Below are 17,934 nucleotides of genomic sequence, written 5' to 3'. Positions count from 1 at the left end.
TGGCTAAGAAAGTTTATATTTCTGCCAGCTCAGTATAATTACATAGTCCACATCTATCTCTATAATTGCCTTTGTTTAGATGCTAAATTCTATATCACTTCTACTGTTCTCCAACTCAGAGTTTTTTGAGTTAGTATATGATTATCACCATAGTTCATAATACATCTTCAATTACATTGAAACTTTATTTTCTCACTGGTCATCAATGGCTCATATCTGCAATCCTAGCTACTCCAGAAGCTGAGATCTGAGGATCATGGTTTGAAGCCAACCCAGGAAGGAAAATCTGTGAGACTCATCAAAAATATGCTACTCAGAAAAATCCAGAATGGTGTTGTGGCTCAAGAGGTAGAGCAGTAGCCTTGAGCATAAAGAGGCTCAGGGACAGTTGTCCAAGACAGGCCAACAACACCCTTTATTTTCTCACAAATAAATCTTGTTCACAGTAAAATCAAAACATTCTCTCTCTCTCTCTCTCTCTCTCTCTCTCTCTCTCTCTCTCTCTCTCTCTCTCTCTCTCTCTCTCTCTCTCTCTCTCTCTCTCTCTTTTAAACCAGTATTGGGGCTTAAACTGAGGGTCTGGACACTTTCCCTTAGCTTTTGCTCTACAACACAACTATGCTCTACACTACAAAATAGTACCCTACATCCAGCAATTTTTTGACCCAGTTAATATGAGATAAGACTTTTCTGTTTGGATTCAGTCTCCTGAGTAGCTAGGATTATAGGCATGTGCCACCAGTGCCCAGAAATACACACTGTTTAGTGTATCTATTGTGTTCTTGGTGCCTCTTAGTCCCACAATCTGTCTTCCATCCCAATGAGTTTCCAACCCTCCTTCTTCCATCTCATTACTATTGCTCTCTTAAAGTAGTAAAAATATAAAATAGAAAAGAAGTATGATGCTCATGATTCTTTGCAATGGCAGGTTTTTAGGCTTAGTGTAAATTATGTGACAGAAACATTGAATGTTTGTTAGTGATGAATTTCATATCACGGGGACTATGCACAAGGTACCATAACTTAAAGTATATTTTGTCAATAAGTTTGGTTTATGGATTCTTGTGCTCACATTTAATATGTGGCCTCAAAATCCAGATCTTAGAAGCCAGAAGCCATTGTTTCTCTGGTTTGAAGAAGCTTGTGTCTTACTAATGCTACTCACAGAAATAACTGCCATTTGTTTTGTTTCTTTCCTCTTTAATACTGAATGTGGAGGTGCCCAAATGTTGATACTCTAAACAGTTTTACATTCACTTTTAGCTCAACAACCTTCATGAGCAAAGTTATTCGTGTAACAGTCTTAACCACATGAATTGGACTATGGCTGCTCTTTGTTCTTCTGCATACGAAATATAATATAAACTGTTTTACTGGTGGAGAAGAGGCTAAACTGTATAGCATTTTTTTTTACCAATTGAGCTACAAATATTTTTGATTGTGAACAAATACTTTAATTTTCCATCCAGATTTTCAGATTGGCCCCCTCACTTCTAGTGTTACTAATCAACATCTGGGCCAACAGAAAATTTGTTGTTCATGCATACAAACTAAATTATATTCATTTGTCTACAAAGAATATGACCATGTTGACGCCACAGAAATACTCTGGTTATTAAGTAGGTCTCTTTGCACCTGTTCAGCAATCAGTCCAATTTAATCCAGGCACTTCTCTAAATATTAATGAACTTGAGCAGGCAAAAATGTTTAAATCCTTGGCATCTTCCTTCAAAGATGGACTTATGAACAGTTAACATATTTAGAGTATCCTTGATTCTAAATTTGCTTAGTGTCCACATTGGCAGGAGCAAGTAAGAATAATCTATTTAGCATGTATTGTAGAAAGACTTGTAAGAAGAACAGATAAAATAGAAGTAAAAATTCAATAAAGGAGAAAACTTATTAAGAGCATAGGTTTGTTTAGAAATTAATTGTTCTTTTTTTAATCTGGGTACTCAATCCTAATTGCAAACTACAATTACCTAAGTGAGATTTAAGGCTACCAAACTGTGTGTGTGTGTGTGTGTGTGTGTGTGTGTGTTAAAACATTCTTCCATAAAAAGTAAAAGAAACATAAACTGAGATCTGGGACTTTCCAAAAATAAATCAGAACATAAGGAAATCTAGTGACTACAGTCCTGAGTGTGAGTCTTGCTGCTCCCCAAATTGTAAGGCATATGCAAAGTACCTGAGATTTTCTGTGTGAAAATCATGAATAACAAAAGCATGGTTCAAAATTTTGGGTTTGAAATAAGCATCCAAAATCATTCTTGTGGAGTTCTTCCAAACATATTTTGAGTAGCAAGGCTCAGGTTCAGTGGTTCTCAGACTTGACAATGTCCTAGGGTTCCTTGGAAGGCTTATTAGAATGAAGGAGGATGAGCTTCACTCCTAGAACTTCTAATTGGTTAATTCTGGAATGGAGCCTAAGTAGTTGCTTTCCCAGGTGATGCTTATGAGGCTGGTAAAAGAATACTTTCCATCATGTACAAAGCCTACAAATGCATAAATCAATCACTTGAAACACAAATCTAGCTTTCACAAAGTATTTATGAAGCAGGAACCCACTGAAAGATAGGAACTCACATATTTTGAAAAGCTTGAATTATCTGATGTCCTGCACATACCACAAGTGCTTCAAATTGGAAGCAAACTTAATGCCTTGCCGGAAACAGACACTGTTGCAGTTGTCAGATCAACAGTGAGGGTGGAGAAGAACTATTAAAAAAAAACAAGTCTGGAGATTGAAAAGCACAACAGGTGTTGAGCTATCTCTGCCAAAAAATTCAGTCTCCTGGCCTCATTCACTAAGCATCCAACTGTTCTCAATTATCAACAACCTTTAGGTACCTACATTATCCTCAGAACTGTTTCTCAGTAAGATTTAGACACATGCATGGCAAGCAGGATCTTCTGTTCTACTAGTAACTTGTATATGTGTTTCTTTCTACCTATCTAAATGATTTTAAAAACTGCCAGTTTCGGGGCTGGGAGTTTGGCCTAGTAGTAGAGGGCTTGCCTAGCATGCATGAAGACCCGGGTTCGATTCCTCGGTACCACATACATAGAAAAAAGCCAGAAGTGGTTCTGAGGCTCAAGCGGTAGAGCTCTAACCTTGACAAAGTCCAAGGACAGTGCTCAGGCCCTGAGCTCAAGCCCAAGACTGGCAAAGAAATTGCCAATTTCCCAGCACAAAACACTACTATTATTGTTGTAGTTTCTAGGACCATCTTAGATCTGATTGCCTGGACCTTCAAACTCCATTTTTAAATGTTTGCTGTCCTCTGTGGATCCCACCACATATGAATTATCTTTGTTTTCCTTACCTAGCTGATCCACAACTGAAGAGATGCTTATATTCAGTATTACCATTTCAAACCTTTACCTAATGCCACCATCAACTGGACATGAGGCTCCTCTGCAACTAAGCTGTGCATCTACTTATGTCAATGACCACATAGAGAGCAACGATTATAATATGTTGTTTACTGTATTTCACAAAATATAGAAAAAGCACAAAAGCAAAACATACTTTATCTTTCTTCTAGGCCATCTTTTGATCTAAGTAAATTGCTCATTGTTTCTTGTACATTATTGCTTGTAATCTTCACTTTCACTTACCTTGCCTCAAAATCACAGTAGCTTTCTATCATTGTGACAAAATACCTAAAACAAATAACTTGAAAGGAAGAAAAATGTGTTTTCACTCAGCTTTAGCACATAGTTTGCTTGGCTTCATGATGAAAGACAACGCTGATATTCAATGTACATAAATGAAAATGGAACAAAGTAGCCTGAGCAGATGGGTGGGGTTTAGTAGATGGGGAAGAATGGTGGAAGGGATAATATGATCATGGTACATTGTACTTATAAATTGAAATTTCAATTGAAATCCTTTTGACTACATTAAGAAATAATTACAAAAATAAAAATCAAAGCCAGGATTGGTGTCTCACGCCAGTAATCCTAGCTTGTCTGGAGGCTGAGATCTGAGGATCAAGGTTCAAAGCCAGCCTGGGCACAAAAGGACCTGAAACTCTGATCTCCAATTAATCTCTAGAAAATGGGAAGTGGTGCTTGGCTCAAGGGTAGGGCGGTAGATAGCTTTAGGCTGAAGAGCTCAGAGATAGTGCCCAGGCCGAGATCAAACTCCATGACCGCCCCCACCCCTGCCTAAAAAAGAATAAATAAATAAAAATAAAATAATAAAAATAAAAAGTGTGTACCTAACCACACTTGCCATTTCCATTTTACAGCAGCAAAAGACAATTTCAGTGTCTAATATACAAATGAACAGAAGGTAGCTACCACAAATTCCCTCTCTGAAAAGGAAATCATGGATGTTTCAATAATAAAGAATCCAAAATATAATGCTAAAAGCTATAGAAACTACATTTCTAGTAGTGACAGAGATTGGAACTATTATGTAAAAAATGAGGATTAGAATCTTAAAATTAAACGTTTTCCACTAGGAAAAATTTTTTGAGTTTCTAATATAAAGGACCAACAAACTTTTCTATATAAATAATTATTTAGCCATCCAAGCAGTAAAATTCAAGTTACCTATCATAGGGAAATCATATTCAGGCCTCAGAATTGCCAGAAGTATTTAATGCCAGAGGGCAATAGAACACTGTGAGTTCTGATGATCAAGCTAAGATACCCAGATACACTGTTGTTCAAGAAGATCAGTAACAGGAAGATATTTTTAAACATTAAAGAAGTCAACTCCTCAGCACACTTTTTGAAAGTCTACTCTACAGAAAAGTTCAGGAAGTCAAGAGATGAAACAAAATAAAATATTTCAGGAGTGGAATAACTGCTAAAAAGGACTGAAAGGAAACATTAAAATTAAGCATTAAAATAACTAAGGATCTAAAACATTAAAACAACTAAGCTTTAAAACCCTGAGTAACTACTCTATAACATAATAAAATATATATATATTTATACATAAGTGTGTATATACATATGTGTATACATTTATGTAACATAATTACTTCAGATCATATATATGTACATAAATACTCTAGCACACAAAAATGCATATATATGTATACATGTTTCAAAAATAAGGAATTCAACAATTATATATATGAATATATGATTTCTCAACAGGTTAATATTTGTGTAAAAGCCATATTAATGCAAAATTAATATGGTGTGGCTCAAAGTGGTAGAACATTAGCCTTGAGGAAGGCACTCAGAGCCAGCACCTAGACCCTGAGTTCAAGCCACAAGAATGACAAAAAGTATTCTACCTGAAACTAGTTATCAATACTTTTGAATTGAGAATTGATAAAGAATTGATAAAGAATTGAATCAACTCTAGAGTTGATACTATTCTGTCTGTTAATATTGTCCATTTATTCATTAGACAGCTTTCTGGAAATTAAAAAGTAAATAAAAATCCAGTGGTGAATTGAAAGGAACTGAGAATTCTAAGTTGTTTTTCTCTGCATTCAGGATTTACTGTAATTTAAATATTAAGTCTCTCTAAACATATTAAATGCTAGTAGTTTTACTTGTGATTGTGAAAATTGAAGGTTCAGTTTGTACATTAAAAATTCTACTGTAAATTTTGGCAAAGTTAAAAATATATGCACAATGCAATAAAAAATGTGGGATAAGTTGTTGGGATGCTAAATAGCTCACCTTTGTAGAAGAGAGCAAACTAATACTTCACATTGAAACCTAGGGCAAAATGGATATAAGTTCCTTGATTTATATGGCACTTACCTTACTCTCTAAGGGAGTATTTAGAAACAAGTGAATTTATAATGAAGAATAGTTTCATTTGACTTCCTTTGTATTCAGATAAAACAAATCAAATTTTAATATTTATTTTAAATTAGAATATATATGTCCCCATTTAGACATAATTCTTTTTACCTGTATATCTGTTTTAATCTCTATGCTTATGCAAGACAAAAAACAGGAAATGGGACTTGGCTCAAGGGTAGGGTGGTAGCCTGGAGCTGAAGAGCTCAAGGACAGCGCCCATGCCCAGAGTTCAAACCCTATGACCCACAAAAACAAAAAAGGCTAAAAACTAAGGTAGTTGGGGCCGGGAGTTTGGCCTAGTGGTAGAGCGCTTGCCTAGCATGCACGAAAACCCAGGTTCCATTTCTCGGTACCACATACATAGAAAAAAAAAAAGCCAGAAGTGGTGCTGAAGCACAAGTGGTAGAGCGCTAGCCTTGAGAAAGTCCCAAGGACAGTGTCCAGGCCCAGAGCTTAAGCCCAGGAGAAAACTAAGGTAGTTGAGATAATTCAGAATTATGGTTTTGTCTATTGTAGATGAATACAGTGATCCTGCATAGACAGTTTTCCCCTGTGTTACACAGTTTTTATTCTTTTACTACAACTGATAACTTGTATCCTTTTTATATGGTGATGGTTTATAATTTGTGAATTTCTTTCTTTTACTTGTCATTTTAACAACCGTTCGAAAAACATTTTAATCATGCTTCTCATGATTACAGAAATCCTCATGAAGAACTAATTTTGATTGATTAGGGGAGATATTTTAAATTTATTATTATTACTATACTTATTATAAAGATGATGTACAGAGAGGTTATAGCAATAAGTCAAGTAGGGAGTACATTTCTTTTTGGACAGTGTCACCCCACCCTTCCCAGTCTCCAAGTCCTCCCCCCCACTACCATCCCTGCCCACAAGTTGTATAGTTCATTTTCAAAATAGTATTCAGTGAATACCATTTCTGTATTTGTTCACCCTTCGTCCCTTCATTTCTGTGCCTCCCTTTGCCCTCAGAAAACCATTTTAATTAAGAAACAGAACAATAGTATAAGTAAAAGATGTAAAAAAGAGGGGCCAGGAGTTTGGCCTAGTGGTAAAGTGCTTGCCTAGCATGCACCAAGACCCGGGTTCAATTCCTCCATACCACATACATAGGAAAAAGCCGAAAATGTTGCTGTGGCTCAAGGTGCAGAGCTCTAGTCTTGAGAAAGTCCAAGGAAAGTTCTCAAACCCTGAGCTCAAGCCCAGGACTGGCAAAAAAAAAAAAGAAAAGAAAATGTAAAAAAGAAAAAAAAACTTTTATTTACTTTTCCTGGAGTTTATTTTGATAAATTTTATTTTGTATAATCAGATGCACTGAGGCATTGTGCCTTTCTCTTCCCCTCCTAGGAGTGTCCTCCTTTGGCTTAGTTGAGTGTGAATGCCTAGAGTCATATATAATTTATCATGTTCCAGTGGAGCTTTGCTCTAGCTTCCACAAATGAGAGAAAACACATGCTACTTGTATCTACTTGTATCTCTGACCTTGGCTTATCTCACTTAAGATGATTTGTTCTATGTCCATCCATTTCCCTGCAAGTGAATTAATATTCTTTCTGATGGCTGTGTAAAATTCCATTGGGTGTAGGTACCACGTGTTTTAGAACCACTCATCTATTGTAGGGCATCTGGGCTAGGAGAAATAACTGAGACTGGATCTCAGTGCGTAACCCAAGATGGCTTCAGACTTGTAACTCCCCTGCTGCTGCATCCCAAATACTAGGATTAGAGGCTTAAGATTCACAGAATTCATCATCTATGCATCAGTTTATCAAAATCCTATGGATTTGGTATTCAAAAGGTAAGTTTATTTTTGGACCATGAGATTAACATAATGGGAAATATCTAAAATAAGTTAAGGAGTAATATTGACCTCTTCTTGAATTTTAGGCTATACTCCTAGGATACATTTGTTGTCTTTTTCTCCCTTTCTCACCCCGTTTAAGTACAAAGGAAGAACTTTGTTTTTCCTTCTTTATTTTTCTACTGGAGTTGGCAATATAGATTTACTTGTCAGCAATGTAGATTTTACTTGATTAGTAAATACTGGACAATGTGATTGGCATAAAGAATCCTGTGAAAACACTTAAAATAAAGTCATCAGAGATCTTGAGGATTTAACTCCAGTGATGACTCTGCATACTGACAGCACAATCAGACATAGTTCTTACATTTCTATGTGGCATTTGTCTGTAAGTATAGAACAACACAAACTCCCTGTGTTAGGAATCACTAGGGAAGTCGTTATGGATATAACACACATAAAAGACATATAAGCATAGTGCCAAGAAATTGGTGGCAGGGGTTACATTAGAGAGATGAGATTATATGTATACTTCAACAGTCTGTAGTTAACAAAGGAATAGAAATCTAAAGGAAGGTTACCAGAGTGAGGTAGATCTAGAAACCATGACAGAAAAAAGATAAATAGGGATAAAGACCGATACCCTGAGTAAGTAACGGGACCTCAGGAAGACCATAATAAGCTGGTATGTGCAATACATGAAAAGAAAAACTGGAGCCAATAAGTGACTACATGAGGAGAGGAGAATTCAAAGAATAGTAAAGCTACCTAATAATATTATTATGAATGAAGTTTTACACAATAGTGAATTCTATCTTTTGATGAGCTTATCACTGTGGTGGGTTTTTTTGCCCCAGTACTGGAGAGGAACTCAAGGGTTAATGGGCTTAAAAGAAGTTAAAATGACTTGTCAAGCTCTCATAAATAATATCATGGAGGATTCCTGCATTAAAACAGAAATTCTTCCTATATAATTCTCAATTCCTTTAGGCATTTTATCCAGTTAATAGAAAAACATCCAGCTTACAAAAAACATAATAAAAGATTCAAATTTCAGAAGTGTTTGATAATGAAAATATCAAATCTGTAATCTAACATGTCTAAATATAAATATGTACCAACTATATAAGGTTTTTTATTAATTTTCTGAACCAGCTATCTATATACATATATATGGTAACAATTGTTAGTAATATGATAAAATATTTAATGCCATAGCCATGGGAAGGCAAAAATGAAGTTGTGATGCATCTCCTTTTAGATTAATATGCCACTCAACTTTAACTGATAATAGATTTAAGAGATTTCATTAAGTCTTGTCTGCTTGAGTGAAATATCTTCCAGAGTTATATTAGGGGTAGAAAGCGTGCATATAATAAGGCATGTATATAATTATATATACATAAATGCATAATCAAAGCAAACCCAAGATTCCATTAGAATGTAAGTTTACAAAGAGACAGCCTATTTTGTCTATTTCCCTGATCTAACGTGCCTACCATCCAGTCTATCACATAATAGATACTTAATAAATATTTACTAAATAAATCAATGAATGAAGAGATGAAAGCCAAATGAAACAAGAACAGTTTAAAATATGCCCTAGCTTCTTCAGAAGGAATAAATGTCCTTAAATTCAGGGAAACTTGAAGGCAGCTCTTGCAGATAGAAAGAGGAGAAGAAAGGAGGAGGAGATAGGACAGTGGATGACAGCTATAAGAAACAAGATGACAAGAAGGGACAAGATCTAACTCAAAGCTCTTACAAGTCTTTGAATAAATCTAAGATATAAAGTGATAACTGAACTACAAAGGCATTTTCATACCTGGAATTATAAAAGTGAAGGAATTTCTAACAGTCTGGCAATATAAATTTAGAATTAAAAACATGTCTTAGCAAAATTCAGAAAATTGTCTGCCCCAAAGGATTCTCTTGAATTTTTTTCATTCTAAAAAGAAAAATGAGATGGTTAGTCAGCAGAGCTAGGGCATTTATAACAATGTCCTTTCTCTTACCATTGATTTGTTTTCATTATGTAAGTAGTTCCGTTTTTGAAGCTTTGTCTCCTCTTTGCTCTTGGCCTTCACAAAATTGGTGGTTCTGGCACTGTCATTAATTCCATACTGGAAAAATTCCCTTGGAGAAACACAATAGCTTTAGTTATAGAAAATATGAAGGGAAGAATAGTTTATTATGTACTTGGATGATTGTATATTGAGAAAGATACCACTCAAAATATACCTGGTCCAGATGCCCTACAGCCAAGAAATTGATCAAGGAAGTGTACTGTATTTATATATACATACATGCATGTACATATACACACTGGAATTTCATTCATCCATCAGCAAGAATAACATTATGCCATTTGCAGGGAAAAATGTATAAATCTGGAAAAATTATGTTTAGTGAAGCAAATCAGGCTCAGAGAGACAAAGTATGTATGTTTTCCTTCATATATGGAAGTTAGGTGTTTTAGTATAAACACATAGGAAGACTGACATGATACTATATTCATATATACATGATCAAACTAACAAAAGTATATTCAGGGGTGGGTTTCCATGTTGTGACACCTTTGAACAATTAACAGTTTAACACAATGAATTTCAAAAATCTGAAACGTGTCTAAAAGCGTTGGAGGTAAAGAGGAGTGGAACTGAGGAATGGAGAGGGTAATAAAGGGAGAGTACAGTCATAATACTCAATAGACAGATGGGAAAATGCAGATGGCCAGGGAAGGAGAGATGGGAAGAGGGTTCTTGAAGGGGTGACACTGATCAAGACGGACTCTAAAGCCGGGTGCTGGTGGCTCATGCTTGTAATCCTAACTACTCAGGAGGCTAAGATATGAGGATCATGGTTCCAAACCAGTGGGGACAGGGAAGTCAAATTGATCGCATAAAAAGTCAGAAGTGGTGCTTTGGCTCAAGTGGTAGAGTGCTGACCTTGAGCAAAAACCACAGAGACAGCGACCAGTCCTTGAGTTGAAGCCCTAGGACCAGCACATACTAAAAAAGAAGCATTGCACCCATGAATTAACAGGTTGAATTGAAACCACTTTATATAACTATTTAAAGATTATAAATTCTAAAAATAAAATAACATTTATCTGGTGCAACAGTATTGCTAAATATACATATAAAAGTGAACATCTGGATTTAAACAGAAATGACAATGTGATAGAATATCAATATTATGTAAGACACCTGGATATTGGGAAACACATGAAGGAGTGACTTTTTATGTTTTATTAGCAAGCTTGCAGAACTACAGCAAGAGTCTAAAAGTGCCCATGTAATACTCAAAGCTCAATGGCTTTGTCTTTTCTTCTTAGATACTAGCAACATTTGGGAAAGTCATTCTAAGAACAAAACTATCTGAGATTTAATCAGTAACAGTAGAGAACACATGTAATCAAGTAATAATAAACAAGATTTGGTTATTATTTGCAAGAGGAGATAAATGAGAGGAGAAAGTGGAGTGAGATTTTGAAGTCTGTCTTAGGAAGTATGTGGATAGTAATACCACTCACTGAAAAAAGAGGGAAATAGGAAATATACTAGAAAGAGCTAAAAATACTGATTACATTAGGGACATTTTCACTTTTAGTTATGTGCTAGATATCTAAGGATAGGAAGTGAAAAGATAAATATAGGACTCTAGGTAGCAAATGTCAACTCAAGCTAGAAAGATTTAGGAGCCAGTATAATAAACAAAAGTTTAACACTACCATTTAAGAACCCATTTAAGGATGGTGATTATTTATAATAACTGCTGGCTCTTCAAAATGAGGCAGTGTAATAACATATAAGGCACATGTTTATCATTCTCATGTACAAATAAAAATACTGAGGTTCAGAGAATGAGAGAGGGGTGACATTCTTAAAAGGATATATACTCATTATCTGACCTAGGTAACTGTAATCCCCCTGTGCAAGACCTTTTTAATTATTTTATTTTATTTTCAATTTTTTTGCCAGTCCTGGGCTTGAGCTCAGGGCCTGAGTGCTGTCCTTGGGCTTTCTCAAGGCTAGAGCTCTACCACTTGAGCCACAGCACCACTTCCCACTTTTTCTATGTATGTGGTATCAAGGAATCAAACCTAGGTCTTCATGCATGCTAGGCAAGGACTCTACCACTAGGCCAAACACCCAGCCCCTCAATAATTATTTAAAAAAATAAATAATCCGAAGAAGTAACCCCTTATTTACTACGGAAAGTTCTAAGTTTTTCCATTCCATCAGGAAGTTTTTCTTCATCATGTTTTATGTGAGGTTTTTAGAACAAACAAATCTCTCCTTGTCCAAATAATACCTAATTCATTTGCATTTATAAATCATCAATTATTAGGTGTATCTTTTGCTTTGCTTTGTTGTGTACAGTGCTTTGAATTAATCGCACTCTATAATTCACAGAACATCAACATCATGCATCCCTTGAAGGCCAATCTCTTGTTTTATGTATGAATTCTCTTTTATCTCTGTTCACTGTTCTCATCCTCTGCCACTGACTACATTTCTAAATTCTGGATATCCATTCTTTTATTTATGTGCACTATATAACATGTATGCATTTTCACTTGTTCTTCTCTTACTGTATAAACTCAGCACTATCTTTTTTTTCTTTTTCTTTTTTGTTGCTCATGGGGCTTGAAAACTTGGCATTGTCCCTGAGGTCGTTAGCTCAAGGCTACCACTCTACCACTTGAGCCACAGTGCCACTTCCAGTTTTCTGGTGATTAATTGGAGATAAGAATCTCAAGGACTTTCATGCCTAGGCTGGCTTTGAACCATGATCCTCAAATCTCAGCCTCCTGAGTGGTTAGGATTACAGGCATGAGCCACTGGCACCCAGCAGCAATAACCACAGCTGAATATCTTGCAGAATGTTTATAATTAATGACTCGTGTTATATTTTTTGTATTTTTTGCCAGTCCTGGGCTTGAACTCAGGGCCTGAACACTGTCCTTGGACTTTCTCAAGGCTAGAGCTCTACCACTTGAGCCATAGCACCACTTCCAGCTGTTTTTTCTATGTATATTGTACCCAGGAATCGAACCTGGGATTTCGTGCATGCGAGGCACGCACTCTACCACTAGGCCGAACTCCTGGCCCATCGTGTTATATTTTAGTACCATGAGAAATTGGCTGATCTAAACATCTCTGTATTTCTACCTGTTGATTCACATATTTTGTACAATCAGTAAATATTTTATATGCCTTCTAAAATAAATCCCAAAAAAATTAGCACATAACTTGTGTTTGTTTTGTTAATAAGTGTTACCATTGTCATAAATGTCTCACTACCTCTCAGAAAGATTTTCAGAAATCTAATTTAACTAAGTTGCCCCTGAGTTTTACCTTTTTTTTGTGGGTCATGGGACTTGAACTCGGCCTGGGTGTTGTCCCTGACCTCTTCAGCTCAAGGCTGCCACCCTGCCCTGGAGTCAAGCCCCACTTCCCATTTTCTAGAGATTAATTGGAGATAAGAGTCTCAGGTTCTTCTGTGCCTGGGCTGGCTTTGAACCTTGATCCTCAGATCTCAGTTTCCTGAATAGCTAGGATTACAGGTGTGCGCCACCGTGCCTGGCAGTTTTAACTCTTAAAAAAACAAATGTTTAATACAATGTTATTAACAGTTTAGTCTAAACGCTATTCTAGACCAATAGAAAACATAAAACCTTTAGTTTTCTCACCTTTAGCAATCCTAGCAGTTGCTAATTCTCCTTAATGTCTTTGTCAAAATTAATATTAATCTACAAATGCTTGCAGATGCCTATCAAAATTTATTCTAGATGAGGGCAGCTACTTCTAATACTTCTATTTTTTTAACATGTTGCCCACGTCAGCTCTAAGTAACAATTTGAGGTTTACATTTACCAGAAGAAGCTATAAACATCTGTTGACTGAGCTCCCCTAAAATAGCTCTGGATGTATAACCTTGGTCACCCCATTCCAAAAGTTCAGACCAGTTTAGCCTCTGTTAATTACCAAGTACCTTCTGTTGTCATCATTTCAAAACAAATTCTCCCTTCCTTTGCTTTCTTCAACATAATCATTCAAATGATTTGGTGATCAATAATATTCATTTGGGAAACAATCTCACTTCTTATTTGGAATATTTCTTAACACCTTAGTTTTTTCAAAGCAAGTGTGAAAGAAGACACAAGTGATGAATTTCTAACTTCTATTGTCTTTTTACATAAAAACTATCATTTATGCCTTTGTCTGTAGAGAAATTCTATCATCTAGTAATCAAGTCAAACCCATCTTCATTTTCTATTTCAAATCCTTACTAGAACAGTTGAGTTAATATCCCCCCCATCAACCTTAAAATCTCTCAAAATATTTGTAAGCTCTTATTAATATAATAAATTATCCTTCTCAGAGTGATTTTTTTCCTGCCACAACTCCTTTGGAAGAATAATTGGAAGAGAGTTTTCATTTTCATCTTTTTCATGGTGCATATGTTTTGGTTTCCTTAAGCACAGTTATGTCTGAAAGATACAGCGTTAAAATGCTGAAACAGCTACAACATTAAAATGCTGGAACAGAATGAGCCAAAAAAAATAAAGGAAAAAAGAAAAGGAAAAACATCACATCAGCCTTTCAGCATTGTGAACAAATTCAGTGATCTTCAGAAAGCATGGTTTTGAGCAGATAAGGATTAAAGGTTTCTGTTTGTATTTGTTACAAGTAAAGGCAGGGAAGTGACTACTATAATTAATGTCAACATAAGCACAACAGCAAGTGATTTAGCATTTTGGCTGTTATATCTCCATAAGAAATAAATGTCTATGAAATTAACTCATGGGCAAATGGAAAAAATGCTCCAAATGTTGATAAAGGGACTATTTACAAGGTAAGATCCCAAGAATACTAATGAGAAAAACTAGAAGAAAGGACAAAAATAGGGTGGCAGGCAAAGAAAAAATAAAAGCAGCACAAAGTAGCAGACATAGGAAAAAAGAGAATTAAAATGACAGAAATAGGAAAGAAGAGAATTAAAATGACAAAGTGATATAGGAAAAAAGAGAATTAAAATGGCAAAGAGATAGATGTAAAGAGAAACTATAATTCAGAGATAGGCCCAGAAAGAGAGAAGGAAAAGGAGATCAAAAGTATTATTACTCAGTTTGACTTATCATGAGTTTAATCCAAGGACTGTATCTAAATATAAGGAATTTATATTTTCAAAATAAATACTAGCACCAAAACCTAGAGCACATTACTTGACCTCTTTGACTTTCAATGCCCAAACCTATTATATAGGGATACAGTAACATTTATCTTGGAGTTTTTGTGAGGATTAAATTAATTGTCATATAAATAATTTGTAATAGAGTCAGCCATTTTTAGTGAATGCTTTATAAATATTGACTAAAGTTAGTAGTATCCTGGTAGTAATACCAGTATTTAATGAAGTATGTGTAAACTAATACACAAATGCCTTAGCTTTCTTTCCACGGGGAATGATATGTACATTAAGAAACACAATGGCCGGGAACGTGGCATAGTGGTAGAGTGCTTGCCTAGCATGCACGAAGCCCTGAATTCGATTCCTCGGGATCACATATACAGTAAAAGCCAGAAGTGGGGCTGTGCTCCAGTGATAGAGCGCTAACCTTGATGAGAGCCCAAGGACAGTGCCTCGGTCCTGAGTTCAAGCCTCAGGACTGCCAAAAAAAAAAAAAAAGAACCATAGACTTGGGAGTAACAGGATAAGAATTCAACTTATATGGATACAAGACCTTTTAAAATTAATTTTCTTAATTCTGGCTTTCCACTGGCCCTGTCTGGTGTGGTGGGATGTATTACCTTATAAGTTTAATGCATCCAGTTACAACAAAAATTTTTATATGCACTCATCTCTAGTGGTGACATTTATCTGTGATTTAAGTTGTCCTGGATGACAATGTGTAGAAGATCCATAACTAGATACTAAATACAGCCCCTGTCCCTGTGTGTCACTAGATTTAATACTGCAGACCCAGATCATAGTATTGACCAAGTTTGCACACTTATGGTCAGTCAGTGGTTTTGATTTTTAATCACAGACACTATGACTAAGAACTTTTAATGAGAATCATGCCTAGAAACAGTATGAAAAAAAAAAGATACTTACCCCAGATATAAGCCAAGGCCTTTCAGAAGCCAGAAGACGTCTCTCATTCTTTATTTTGTCTTTTCACTCCACCTTGGGATGAACTCATTATAAGACTCTGAATGTTCTCTCAAGGGCTAATAATTAAATGCTGCTGCTAAACATTGTAGATGAAACTGATTTGATTTTCATTATGGTGTTACAAATTGTTTCTTAAGAAAGTAAAAAAAAAGCAAATTAACCCTTTGGAATAGTCTTGGATAGATAACTGTAGGTGAGATGAAACAGATGACATAACAACACCCATTTATTTTGTTTAAACAAAAGTAAATGAATAGATTGGAAATTATACCATTGACTCAAAATCCAGGATAATTTTTAGTGAAAACAGTATACTGATGATGCTCAGCAAGATCATATAAAATTAAGAAAAACATTGACAACAATAAAGAAAACTATCAATCTATAATCAAGACTTGTATTATAAATTTTGTTATGATGATATCATAGGCCAACCAATACCTAACTATATATAATTTCCAAATGAATTGTAAAGGTCATGACTTAAGATGATAAACACACACTCATACATTTATCCATAGAAACTAGGCTTTCCAATACATACATACATATATATATATATTTATATATCCCAATGCACTTGGGTTGGGCAATTATAGCCCCTGCTTTCCTGAATTAAATCATGAGACTTTTGGGATTACAACTCTAACGTATATTCATTCCTTTGAAGTTTACAAATAGATTTTGGTTTTCTGAAGAAATACTGGATACTGCAGTTCACAAATCCCCACTTAATTCTTCACTTCTTGCTTGTTCATTCTTTTGTTCTTTCCCTCCACCAGTACTTCAAATATTGATTCCCTCAGTAGTTACATAAATTTCTAGGAACCTTTCTACATCAGACATCCTAGTGTTCTCTATATTCTTTGCTTCACTAAGTCTCAAATTGGCTTCACCATTTCTTAAACTTCTAAAGCTTAATCAAGTAGAAAAGTATTTTATCAACTCACTGTATCCCTTCAAAGTAATCAATATTAAGAAGTGTATTCAACTGTCAGCACTAACTTTTCAGATAATAATTATAGAGCACAATAGCAGCTTCACATTCATCAATGTAAAAGATGTTGAAGCAAGGGGAAAAAAGTATCCATGGCAGGAAACAAAAAACATCTGAGCTTCTGCTCATGTCTCTGAACCTTCCTTTGCCTCATGCCTGTTAGGCTTAGTTTTAGAGATTTTGCTTGTTTTCTAACAAAATCTTGATTTCATTATGTGAAAGTAATTAATTTTGTCAGTTTCTTCTCAGCATAATTATGTAGGTGACAATTGCAGGCTATTAACATAGTGTTTTATTGTGATTTTTTTGTCCTTTTTCAGTGGGAGTGATTCTGTCATATTAAAAGAACAATCAGAAGGGGTGAGGTCCAAAAAATATACGCATTACCTGATTTACATAACCTTAACCTCTCTGTACCCTTATAATAACAATTAAAATTAAAATTAAAAAGAACAATCAAGTTATTTTCCCAGAGTTGAAGGAAATATTTATCAAAGCTGTAATGTCAGCTACTGAAATTTCTTATATGTTTGAAAAGGATAACAAATTAACAAATGAAACAATATGTTTGATCACAAGGAGCATGTCCAGTGCTGAGCAAGTTCAAGCACATGTATCCTTCAGTATCATTCAGAAGCAATACTATAGAGTACAGGAAAAATATAGAAGATTCCAGGAAAATAACAGAAAATAGAATTAAAATCATGTAATGACCTTTATGAAAAATGACGGAAGGATCTTTTTGGCTCATTGTCATAAAACACTCTTTAGTAAAATGAGTTTAATTACAATAGAGATCTAATATTTTCTGAGTTCAAAAAGATTTTCCTAAGAAACAATAACTCTCTACTGACTGGTATATATTATTGAATACTATAAGGAAACACACATCTCAGTTAACAGTTAAAGTGATATTATACTCTACACATTTCATTTTCAGCCATTTTGATGTCCTTTTATCTTAATTTTTAATTTTATAATACACTTGAAAGTTGAAGCTCAGAGTTGTCAACTAACTTTTCCCAAGAACACATACCTCACAAGTGTGAAAAATTAAATTGAAATTCAGGCCTAACTTCAACATATTTGTTCTTCCATTACATCATCCTACTTTATAAACTTCTCTATTATATGTCCTTTT

At 35.1% G+C, this 17,934-nt stretch overlaps 1 long non-coding RNA gene across 1 annotated transcript in view; it reads right to left on the bottom strand.

Moving 5' to 3' along the window:
* The window catches only part of LOC150040485 (uncharacterized), a 33,124-nt gene extending 17,225 nt beyond the window's left edge, over positions 1-15,899 (bottom strand). Inside the window, exons 1-2 of the long non-coding RNA XR_016533762.1 lie at positions 15,737-15,899; positions 9,625-9,745 (exon numbers count right to left, since the gene is read on the bottom strand). This is a non-coding gene — a long non-coding RNA (uncharacterized LOC150040485). The remainder of the gene's footprint in view (positions 1-9,624; positions 9,746-15,736) is intronic.
* Between the last annotated feature and the right edge of the window lie 2,035 nt (positions 15,900-17,934).

Source organism: Megascapheus bottae, chromosome X, assembly GCF_031878675.1.
Source record: "Megascapheus bottae isolate mThoBot1 chromosome X, mThoBot2.hap1, whole genome shotgun sequence".
NCBI classification, from domain to species: Eukaryota; Metazoa; Chordata; class Mammalia; order Rodentia; family Geomyidae; genus Megascapheus; species Megascapheus bottae.
The sequence above is the reverse complement of the archived record's forward strand: the minus strand, read 5'-3'. Positions and strand labels throughout refer to the sequence as shown.